The sequence below is a fragment of the Arachis stenosperma genome, chromosome 2 (assembly GCF_014773155.1).
Source record: "Arachis stenosperma cultivar V10309 chromosome 2, arast.V10309.gnm1.PFL2, whole genome shotgun sequence".
In the NCBI taxonomy this organism is placed as follows: Eukaryota; Viridiplantae; Streptophyta; class Magnoliopsida; order Fabales; family Fabaceae; genus Arachis; species Arachis stenosperma.
The window spans coordinates 54742363-54755455 of record NC_080378.1 but is presented as its reverse complement, the minus strand read 5'-3'; positions in this window follow the sequence as shown (position 1 = coordinate 54755455).

Genomic DNA, 13093 nt, shown 5'->3' with positions numbered 1-13093 from the left:
ATATTTTCTTGATATTTTAATTTTATAAATCTTGTAGGAAATAAGAAGAAAAAGAAGCAAAGAAGCACAAAAAAAGGAGAAAAAAAAGCTTTGGGGTACACTTTGAAGTTGGGGTACACTTTGGAGCCTTAGGCCACGCTTTTAAAAGCGTGGCCCATGACCAAATCAAGGAAGGAAGCAGCCAGCACGCACACTGCCCTGCCCTTGCCAAGGGCAGGGCAGAATCGTGATGCACATTGAGGATTGGAAGCAAGAATTTCGCTAAGGTAAAATCTGGGCGCTCACAGCATGACCATGCGTCCTTCAAAGGGCTATAACTTGAGCTACAAACGTCCAATTGATGTGCTTCCAGTTGCGTTGGAAAGCTGACATTCAGAGCTTTCCAACGATATATAGAAATTCATATTTGGCGTCCAATTGAGGCAGGAACGAAAGGCATCTTTAAGGGCCAAAAATAAGCAAAAATAAACCAAGGAAAAGGAGTAGCGTGTGCATCCACCAAGTTTCGAACTTGGAACTTCATCTTTTGGAAACACTGCCCTGCCCTCCGCGAGGGCAGGGCAGCATTTTGTGATGCACACACATGCACCAGATTGGCGCACCAAAGAAGGCTTCGGCAGCACCAGCAGCACGCACAAGCACCAAATTGGTGCACCAGATTTTTCTGCCCTGCCCTCCGCAAGGGCAGGGCAGCATCTTCACACTCCAAGCCCACACCACGCTCACACCAAGGACGCACGCACCAAATCCTGCCCTGCCCTCCACAAGGGCAGGGCAGCCTCCTGGGAGCAACATGGGCCAAAATCAACCAAAATTCAAATTAATTCAATTCTTCAACAAATTGAATCAAGGCCAACCAAACCCATTTCTCCTCAAATCCAAAGCAAGCAAATCCCACTCAACATGACTCAAAGGCACATGAATCAATTAAATTAGGATTTTTATTTTTAATTTGTTTTAATTTCATTTTCATTTTTCACTTTGTAAAGCCTATATAAAGGCATCATTTTCATTTTTGTAAAAGAGCTCCATTAGAAAGAGGCAAGCTCACTAAGGAGAATTAGGAATTGAGAGTTCTCTCTCTTAGTTTTCATTTCTGTTTGAATTTTTGATCAAGGATTGAAGGAATTCTGTTTCACTTGATCTGAAATCTCTTGTTCTTCTTCTGCATAATTTTAGAAAATTGAGAATTGAATCTAAGTTTTCATTTACTGCTTCCATCTTCATTTCTTCTTCAATCTGTTTCTCGGTTGGATCAAGGAAGGGAGTGAGATCTAGACTTATTTTCTAGTCTCTTTGATTCCCTAGATCAATTTTATTTTGAAATTGAGTTGAGTTCTTGGCTGCTCTTCTATTTTTACTGTTCCATTGGCTTTTAATTAACTTTCAAGCAATTTAACTCTTCTGCACTTGTTCTTTATTTTACATTTCTGTTCATGATCCCAATTTACTTTTCATGCAATTTAATTATTCCGCAATTATTCTAAGTGCTGCTTATTGCTTTCCTTTAAATTTCCTGCACCAAATCCCCTTTACATTTCCTGCAATTTACATTTCTTGTCATTTAAGTTTCTGCAATTTACATTGCTTGTTCTTTAAGCTTCCTGCCTATTTACATTCTGTCATTTACAATTCTTGTCAATTTACTTTCTGTTGGCTACGATTTCACTCAATTTTACTTCAATGTTAGCTTGACTAAACTAATCACCCACTAAAGTTGCTTGATCCATCAATCCCTGTGGGATCGACCTCACTCTTGTGAGTTATTACTACTTGATGCGACCCGGTATACTTGCCGGTTGGATTTGTGTGTTGGAAATTTGTTTTCCGCAAAAACACCATCACACCCCAATTCCAACCCAATTACTCACAAGAACCACCACTTCAATATTCACCATCTCCATATCCATCAATCCAAGAGCATTATGATCCTACTTATGAAAACCGAGTGCATGAAGAGGCGAAGGATCGTCTCAAGAAAATAATGGATCGATTTCAGGCAACCACTCAACAACTGGGGCAAGTATTAATTCAATGGGCTTCTAGACGCTTAAATATACAAGGATCAGCCACAGCCCCATGTGGACAATCTAGTGAAGAGCATAGCATAAAGGAGATACCAGAAACTCCAGTGGACAAGACCAAGGGTGTGCGCGCGCACGCCCAAGAGAACTTTTTAAAGGTGTGCGTACGCATAGAGGTGTGCGTACGCACAGGTACCAAAATTCATAAGCTCTGTTCGCTCGCACAACCTGTGCTAGCCCCCTCAACAAACTGGTCTTCCCAACGTGTGCGTGCGCACAGGGCTGTGCGTACGCACAGGGACAAGACAGAGCATGAATTCATACTAGAACAAGTAGAAGGAGCTATCATTGTTCAAAAAGAAGAGTTGGTTGAAGACTTAGGAGACGTAGAACCTCCATGGGAAAGACAAGACATAGAGCCTCCTTCCAAGACGGTTGAAATTGATGCTGAAGAGGGTGTACAACCTCCAAAGCATATCATAGTTGAAGACTTGGAAGAGGTTGATCAAGAGATGGAGATTCAAGAAGAAGAAGCACAACCTCCCATGCCCTTGGAAAGCAATGAAAAGGAGATTGAATTGAAAGAGAGCTACCAAGAGGAAGAGGTTGAAATTGAAGAAGTTTGCAAAGAGGTGGTAATTATCAGAGACGAGCACAAGGGAGTGGAGCTTGCAATTTCATTAAAGATACCTCCCCCTAAGTCGCCATCATCCTTCACAACATTCAAGTGGGCAAAATTCATATCCCATAGCTTTCTAATCCCACTTGAATATAGGCTACTGGAGACGGATGCACAACTTAGAGCTCTTTGTGGCATTAAGAGTAAAAGGAAGATAGTCAGTGGTAAGAATTGACCTGCAAGGTTCATCATGGTTGGAAGCTTTAAGCTTAAACGTAAAGGTTGGTATAGAGCTCAACTGAATGGGTCTAGGAAGTTGTTTGGCCGCTTTAGTGAGAATTTAGATTGCTTGCTACCTGGATGGAATCATGATAATCAACATGAAGACGGGTGTAAAAGCAAGATTTGGGATCCTGGAATCTGTTCTGACATCCAACACCCCGAGAGCCTAAGAATCTTTTTGAAGCTCCTCAAAGGTTTTACATGCCTAGTTTGGGACCCCGGAGGTTACTGTAATCACAAACACTGGTGGAGATTCCTGGATGAGTTCAAGCATAAGCCACCATAACATGAAGCTCATCAAATGTCCAACTTAAGGACTTTTAACTAAAAGTGCTAGGTGGGAGACAACCCACCATGGTATGATCGTCCTTTTTCATTTTTATTTAGTTTTATTTGTTTTTGAATTTTATTTTATTTTGTTATATTGAACCTGGAGTTTTGCATCACATTCATATTAACACTGCATTCTGCATTTTTCAAATTATAAAAAAAAAGAGTACGCGACGCGACCGCATCAGTCACGCGTCCGCGTCGCAAGGAGATGAGAGAATAATAAATTGACCAGAGAGTTACGTAGGAGCAGAGCTGGAGGCGCGCTATTAGCACAAATTGACTCCACGCGAACACCTCGATGACGCGTCCGCGTCATTTGGAAAAATAGCCTCCCACGCGGCCGCGTGACCTGAAATCGGCGTAAAAAGGGTGTATGGCCGAAAGTTGAGCTGGAATTGGGCTGGACCCGTGCTAGTAGCACAAGCCCTGCCATGCGAACGCGTCACTCACGCGTCCGCGTCATATTGGAAATAACGCCATCCGCGCAATCGCGTCGACCACGCGACCGCGTCACCCTTGATTTTGGCAATACTGACCTTTTGAACAGAGAGTTGTGCGGCCGCGAGGCTGCACTCGCGCCACTAGCACAAATCGAGTCACGCGATCGCGTGCCCCACGCGTCCGCGTCGCCCAACCTTATCGCGCACCACGCGACCGCGTCGCCAGCGTCGCACAACCTATCCAGATTAGTGCCAATTTTCTTATATTTTCTCTTCTAATCCTAATTTCTTCCTTTTCTCTCCTTTCTCACTTTCTTTTTCTACTTCTCATTCTTTTTCACTTTCATTTTATTTTATTTAATTTATTTACATACTTTCATTCTTTGCATATTTTATTTTTCTAAAAGTTATTATTGGTGTTCAAATATTCTTATTCAACTGTTACATCTTTTTTGGTATTTTCTTGGTGCTTCATGACTTGTTTAATTCTGATTGAGTAATATTATTTAAATTAATGCCAATCTTTTATACCTATATTACTTTTGCATTGACATGAATTTATATTCCTTCTCTCTTCCCTATTGTTGCAACTTTTTGCACTCTTGATTTGCCATGTTCTTCTATTATTTTCTCACTTGCATGTTGTAGCTACCATGTAATTGAGACCCTTATTTTTGGCATTAACCAACCCCTGTTTTATTTGTTTTCTATCTTTGCTTTGGGTTACTTTCCTTCCCTTTTTCTTTCAGGATGGCCACCAGGAAGAGACCGGAAGACGTTTACATGGGAGAGACAAACAAGTTCCTACGCACGTTCCTTGATGAGAAAAGTATCAGTTGGAGCAACCCGTCCACCTGCACATCTCAGCATACACCGAGGACGGTGAAATCTTTAAGTGTGGGGAGGTCGATACCGATCTCCATGGGTTAGTACTTTCCTGTCTCAAACACCAATATTTTATTTTCTTTGTTAATTGTTGCATTTGCATATTTAATTTCATGTTTATTTGATTTTTGCATTTAGTTACTGCTTGGTTAAAATAATAAGTTTCTTCTTAAGATCCTATTTTTTGAAAAATTTTACTAATTTAAATTGAAATTTTTTTTTGTTAAATTTGTTTGAAGTTGTATTTGGAACATGGTTTTTGAGCTAAAGAACACACAACCTGTGAGACTTTGAGCTTATTTACATGGTTATATTATTTAACCATAAATATTTTATTCCTGTGTGTTTCCTTCTCCATGATTGTAATCTGTATTTTGTTCCAGTCTATATGTCATTTGTTTAGTATATTTACATGCTTGCGTATGATTGAGGCCATATTTGATTATCAACTTACTTACCCCAAATAAGCCTACCTTTTACATCACCTTTGTTAGCCCCTTGAGCTTTTAATCCCCTTCTGTTCTATAACCACATCACTAGCCTTAAGCGGAAAACAAATTAATTATCCCAATTGAATCTTTGGTTAGCTTAAGATAGAGATTGTGTAGCAAATAAGTGTGGGGAAATTTTGGGAACATGGGTTGATAAGGGAATGTAACATGTTTCTAATTTATTTGAATATTAGGAATTTGGGAACCTACTCATGAAAGACCAAAATAGAAAAATAATAGAAAATCCATCTGCATTGATAAGTTATGTTTATTTCTCTACAAAAAAAAGAGAAAAAGAAAAAAAAATAAAAAATAAATATATATATATATAATATAAATAATAAATAAAGGGGACAAAATTATTCCAATGTTAAGTTAATGAAAAAATCAATGCACATGTAATAAATTAAAAAGAAAAAGTTGATACATGAATATGGGAATTATACAAAAGTGGGAATTATGGGTAGCTAGGCATGAATTTAAAAGTATATAGAGTATATGTATATTAGGTGAGAGTTTAGGTTAATTAAAGATTCAATTTATAAAGCTCACTTAGCCATATATATACCTTTACCCTTACCTTAGCCCCATTACAACCTTGAAAAAGACCTCATGACATTTGCATTGGTATATTAAATATTGTTGATTGGTTAGATGAAGAACAAGGTTTAGAAAGCATGACTAGAGAAGAGTAGAGTGAATAACCCTATACACTTGAGAGATTAGAGTGATACACACTACCAGTGAGGGTTCAATGCTTGATTCTATGTTCCCTGCTTTCATGAGCTGTCTTCTTACAAGTTTACTTGCTTTTTATTGTATGATTTGAATTAGTGAAATCTGGTTTATGTTTGTCTTGAAGAGCTTATTTACTTTTAACCAAGTAGGTAGAAACATTTTTTTTTGCATGAAGTTGCATTCATATAGATAGGTTGCATTTCATACATTCTACCATTCCTCTTCATCTTTATAGTCTCTCTTGAGCTTAGCATGAGGACATGCTAATGTTTAAGTGTGGGGAGGTTGATAAACCAATATTTTATGGTTTATCTTGTACTCAATTGAGTGGTTTTTATTAACTTTTTACCCACTTATTCATACTATTTGCATGGTTTTATATTTCCTTCCTAATTATGTGTTTTGATTGAAAATATGCATCTTTGATCTTATATTTGCTTATTATTAATCCTCTCTTATTACCATTAGATGCCTTGATATGTGTGTTAAGTGTTTTCAGAGATTATAGGGCATGAATGGCTCAGAGGATGGGAAGAAAGCATGCAAAAGAGGAAGGAATGCAAGAAATTGGAGAAATTGCTAAGCTGTCCAGCCTGACCTCTCTGCACTCAAACGGCTATAACTTTATCTACAGAGGTCCAAACGATGTGGTTTTAGTTGCGTTGTTAAGCTAACGTCCGGGGTTCCGATTTGATATATAATATGATATAGTTTTCCCGTCGGTAGGCGACGCAACCGCGTGATTCATGCGGCTGCATCGCAATGATGAAAATCCAGCGTGGCCAAATTCGAAACCAGCGAATTCTGGACTGTTTCTGACCCAGTTTGCGGCCCAGAAAACACAGATTAAAGGCTATAAAGTGGAGAAATGCATCCATTCAGAGAAGGCACTCATAATTCACTTTTCATGTTTTAGATGTAGTTTTTAGAGAGAGAGGTTCTCTCTTCTCTCTTAGGATTAGGATTTAGGACTTCTCTTAGTTTTTAAGAGTGACTCTCGATCCAGGTTCAATGTTCCTATTTATGTTTCTCTTTTATTTTTATTTACTCTAATACTTTTATTTGTATTTGATTTATGTTGCCCAATTGGCTTATGAACTTTTCATGTTAAGATTTGAATGTTCTATTTATTATAATTTGAGGTATTTCAGTTTTATATTACTTTCTTTTATTTACATGATTATTGCCTCCCATCTGAAGGCATTTTTATTCCAGCAGTTTTAATTTTCTTTCCTTTTGGCTTTGGTTAAATAATTGGTGACTCTAGAGTTATGAAGCTCATTGTTGATTGAAAATTGGAATTCATCCACTTAACTTACCTTCATAGTTAGAGGTTAACAAAGTGGGAGAAAAATCCAATTCTCATCACAATTGATAAGGATAACTAGGAAAGGACCTCCGGTTCTTATACCTTGCCAAAGGTTTATTTTACAGCTATTATTATTTTATTTTACTTGTCATATAATATATTCGCACCTTACTTCCAGAACCCCAATTTTACCTTTTTCATAGCCAATAATAAGAACATACCTCCCTGCAATTCCTTGAGAAGACGACCCGAGGTTCAAATACTTGGTTATCAATTTTAAAGGGGTTTGTTACTTGTGACAACCAAAACGTTTGTACGAAGGGATTTCTGTTAGTTTAGAAACTATATCTACAACGCGACTGTTTTTATGAACTTCTTTACTGGCAAAAATCCCGACGTCACCAGTTCATTTTTTTCATTATGAACCACTGTCATGCCTCCCTTCTTGGGGACAAGTTGGACAGGGCTCACCCAGGGGCTATCAGAAATAGGATAAATAATCCCAGCCTCTAGTAATTTAGTGACCTCTTTCTGCACCACCTCCTTCATGGCTGGATTTAGCCGCCTTTGTGGTTGAACCACTGGTTTGGCATTATCTTCCAATAGGATCTTGTGCATGCATCTTGCTGGGCTAATGCCCTTAAGATCACTTATGGACCACCCAAGAGCTGTCTTGTGTGTCCTTAGCACTTCAATCAGTGCTTCCTCTTCTTGTGGATTTAAAGCAGAGCTTATGATCACTGGAAAAGTGTCACCCTCTCCCAGAAACGCATACTTCAGGGATGGTGATAGTGGTTTGAGCTCGGGTTTGGGAGGTTTATCCTCTTCCTGAGGGATTTTTAAAAACTCTTTTGTTTCCTCTGGTTCTTCCTGATCAGGTTGAACATCCTTGAAGATGTCCTCTAACTCTGATTCTAGACTTTCAGCCATATTGATCTCTTCCACCAAAGAGTCAATAATGTCAGTGCTTGATGAGCGGATATTTTATACGCTTTTTGGGGGTAATTTCATGTAGATTTTAGTATGTTTTAATTAGTTTTTAATAGAATTTTATTAGTTTCTAAGCAAAAATTATATTTTTGGACTTTACTATGAGTGTGTGTATTTTTCTGTGATTTCAGGTATTTTCTGGCTGAAATTGAGGAAGCTGAGCAAAAATCTAACTTAGGCTGAAAAAGGACTGCTGATGCTGTTGGATCCTGACCTCCCTGCACTCGAAATGGATTTTCTGGAGCTACAGGAGTCCAATTGGCGCGCTCTCAACGGCGTTGGAAAGTAGACATCCAGGGCTTTCCAGCAATATATAATAGTCTATACTTTATTCGAAGAATGACGACGTAACTTGGCGTTGAACGCCAAGTACACGCTGCTGTCTGGAGTTAAACGCCAGAAAAACGTCATGATCCGGAGTTGAACGCCCAAAACACGTCATAACTTGGAGTTTAACTCCAAGAAAAGCCTCTACTCGTGGATAGCTTTAGTCTCAGCCCCAGCACACACCAAGTGGGCCCCAGAAGTGGATTTCTGCACCAATTATCTTAGTTTACTCATATTCTGTAAACCTAGGTTACTAGTTTACTATTTAAACAACTTTTAGAGAATTATTCTGGACCTCATGACATTTTCAGATCTGAATTACATACTTTTTGACGGCATGAGTCTCTAAACTCCATTGTTGGGGGTGAGGAGCTCTGCAGCGTCTCGATGAATTAATACAATTCCTTTATTTTCCATTCAAACACGCTTGTTCTTATCTAAGATGTTCATTCGCGCTTAATTATGGAGAAGGTGATGATCCGTGACACTCATCACCTTCCTCAGTCCATGAACGTGTGTCTGACAACCACCTCCGTTCTACATCAGATTGAATGAGTATCTCTTAGATTCATTACTCAGAATCTTCGTGGTATAAGCCGGATTGATGGCGGCATTCATGAGAGTCCGGAAAGTCTAAATCTTGTCTGTGGTATTCTGAGTAGGATTCCGGGATTGAATGACTGTGACGAGCTTCAAACTCCTGAAGGCTGGGCGTTAGTGACAAACGCAAAAGAATCAATGGATTCTATTCCAACCTGATTGAGAACTGACAGATGATTAGCCGTGCTGTGACAGAGCATAGGAACGTTTTCACTGAGAGGATGGGAAGTAGCCATTGACAATGGTGACACCCTACATAGAGCTTGCCATAGAAGGGATTTTGCGTGTGGAAAAGGATTTCAAGGAAGAGTTGAAGTTCAGAGGACAAAGCATCTCCAAAACTCCAACATATTTCTCATTACTGAACAACAAGTAACGCTTTGATTCTCTTTTATTTTTCTAATAATTTTAAACACTTTGACTTCTTACAATTAAATCCAAATAATCTTACTGGCCTCCTGACTAAGATTAATAAAATAAATATAGCTTGCTTCAAACCAATAATCTCCGTGGGATCGACCCTTACTCACGTAAGGTATTACTTGGACGACCCAGTGCACTTGCTGGTTAGTTGTGCGAATTGCCAAAGAGTTAGATTGCATTTTGTGCACCAGTGCTCATGCAGTCATTTGGTGTGTCTGGATGCTGCATAGCTTTTACAGCATTTAACTTGAACTCATCCTCATTGACTCTTAGGGTTACTTCCCCTTTTTGTACATCAATAAGAGTTCGTCCAGTTGCTAGGAAAGGTCTTCCCAGAATGAGAGTTGCACTCTTGTGCTCCTCCATTTCCAGCACTACAAAGTCAGTTGGAAAGGCGAATGGCCCAACCTTGACAATCATGTCCTCAATTATGCCTGATGGATATTTAATGGAGCCATCAGCAAGTTGGAGACATATCCGGGTTGGTTTGACTTCTTCAGTCAACCCAAGCTTTCTGATAGTGGATGCAGGTATTAGATTGATACTTGCTCCAAGGTCACACAGTGCTGTCTTGGTGCAAGCACCTTCTAATGTGCATGGTATCATAAAGCTTCCTGGATCTTGAAGCTTTTCTGGTAAGCTTTTCAGAATGATTGCACTGCATTCTTCAGTGAGAAACACTTTTTCAGTTTTTCTCCAATCCTTCTTATGACTTAAGATCTCTTTCATGAACTTAGCATAAGAGGGTATTTGCTCAAGTGCCTCTGCAAACGGAATCTTTATTTCAAGAGTCCTTAGATAGTCTGCAAACCGAGCAAATTGCTTATCCTATTCCGCTTGGTGGAGTTTCTGAGGATAAGGCATGTTGGCTTTATATTCTTCAACCTTAGTTGCTGCAGGTTTATTCCTTACAGAGGTGGTTGGAGAAGCCTTTTTAGAGGGGTTACTATCAGCACTCTCAGGTGTCTGATTCCTCATTGGCATTTGAACGCCAGGATTGGGTGAGGAATGGGCATTTAACGCCAACTTTTCCCCCTTTTCTGGCGTTTGAACGCCAGAACTGGGCAAGGAATGGGCGTTTAACGCCAGCTTTTCCCCTCTTTCTGGCGTTTGAACGCCAGAAGTACTCCTCTCTGGGCTCTTACTGTCCTCAAAGGGATTTTGGGCAGTGGTTTGGTTATCCTCTGTCAATTGTTCCTTTCTTGGCTTTTTGCTACTTTGAGCAGTGTTATTCAATGTCTTCCCACTCCTCAGTTGAACTGCTTGGCATTCATCTGTTATCTGTTTAGATAACTGCTGTTTTGTCTGATTCAACTATGATTCTATGTTCTTGTTGGCAATTTTAGTTTCTTGGAGCATCTCTTTAAATTTTGCCAACTGTTTTGTCATCAGGAGTAATTGCTGATTAAGCTCAACAATCTGTTCTTGAGGATTAGGATCAGTGGCTACTGCCATAGCTTCTTCTTTTGTAGAGAACTCATTGCTAGAGTACAAATGTTGATTTCTAACAACAGTATCTATGAGTTCTTGAGCCTCTTCAATCATTTTCCTCATGTGTATAGATCCACCAGCTGAATGGTCTAAAGACATCTGAGCTTTTTCTGTAAGCCCATAGTAGAAGATGTCTAACTGTACCCACTCTGAAAACATTTCAAAGGGGCATTTTCTTAGCATACCTCTATACCTCTCCCAGGCATTATAAAGGGATTCATTATCCTCTTGTTTAAAGCCTTGGATGTCCAGCCTTAGCTGTGTCATCCTTTTTGGAGGGTAAAATTGATTCAGAAATTTGTCTGATAACTGTTTCCATGTCTTTATGCTTGCTGTAGGTTGGTTATTCAACCACCTCTTAGCTTGATCTTTTACAGCAAATGGAAACAGTAATAATCTGTAGACATCCTGATCCACCTCTTTATCACGTACTATGTCAGCAAGTTGTAAGAATTGTGCCAGAAACTCAGTAGGTTCTTCCTGTGGAAGACCGAAATATGGGCAATTTTGCTGCACCATGATAATGAGTTGAGGATTTAGCTCAAAGCTGCTTGCTTTAATGGGAGGTATACAGATGCTACTCCCATATGCAACTGTAATGGGGTTAGCATATGACCCCAGAGTCCTTCTGGAATGTTCAATTCCACTTAGGTCCATGATGGAGGAAGGGAATATGATATGGATTCACAAGTAAAGTAATTTTTTTTTATTAAAGGTGACCGAAAAATTTAAAATAAAATAAAATAAAATTTTGAAAACTAAAAAAATTAAGATCAAAACAAATTGAAAACTAAATCAATTAGTTAATTAAAAAAAAGATTTTGGAATTAGGAATTGAGAAGATATGATTGAAAATTATCTTGAAAAAGATTTAATTTTTGAAATGAGGAAAGAGAAAAACAATAAAATGACACCAAACTTAGAAATTTTTAGAAAATCAGACACAAATTTTCGAAAACTTAAAGGAAAACACAAAGAAGACACCAAACTTAGAATTTTTAAGGATCAAGAAAGGACTAAGGACATGCAAATTCGAAAAATAAAAGAAAACAAAAGCATGCAATTGACACCAAACTTAAAATATGAAACTAAACTCAAATAAAAGACTCTAAACCAACAAAAATAAAACAGTCCTAATCTAAGCAACAAGATAAACCGTCAGTTGTCCCAACTCGAACAATCCCCGGCAACGGCGCCAAAAACTTGGTGCACGAAATTGCAATTACACTTTTGCAATTCCGCACAACTAACCAGCAAGTGCACTGGGTCGTCCAAGTAATACCTTACGTGAGTAAGGGTCAATCCCACGGAGCTTGTCAGCTTGAAGCAAGCTATGGTTGTCTTGTAACTCTTAGTCAGGATATCAATAATTATCAGGGTTGATTGTAAAAAGTAAAAAAACATGAAATAAGTACTTGTTTTGCAGTAATGGAGAACAGGTTGAGGTTTTGGAGATGCTCTATCTTCTGAATCTCTGCTTTCCTACTGTCTTCTTCTTCAAGCATGCAAGACTCCTTCCATGGCAAACTGTATGTAGGGTTTCACCGTTGTCAATGGCTACCTCCCATCCTCTCAGTGAAAATGTTCAACGCGCTCTGTCACAGCACGGCTAATCATCTGTCGGTTCTCAATCAGGTGGAATAGAATCCAGTGATTCTTTTGTGTCTGTCACTAACGCCCAGCCTTCAGGAGTTTGAAGCTTGTCACAGTCATTCAATCCCTGAATCCTACTCAAAATACAACAGACAAGGTTTAGACCTTTTGGATTCTCTTGAATGCCGCCATCAATTCTAGCTTATACCACGAAGATTCTGATTAAGGAATCCAAGAGATATCTACTCAATCTAGGGTAGAACGGAGGTGGTTGTCAGGCACACGTTCATAGGTGAGAATGATGATGAGTGTCACAGATCATCACATTCATCAGGTTTAGGAACAAGTGATATCTTAGAATAGAAACAAGCGTGATTGAATGAAAAACAGTAGTAATTGCATTAATCCATCAAGACACAGCAGAGCTTCTCACCCCCAACCATGGGGTTTAGAGACTCATGCCGTAGAAGATACAATAAGAAACGTGTAAAGTGTCATGAGGTAGAGATACAATATCAAAAGGTCCTATTAATAGTGAACTAGTAACC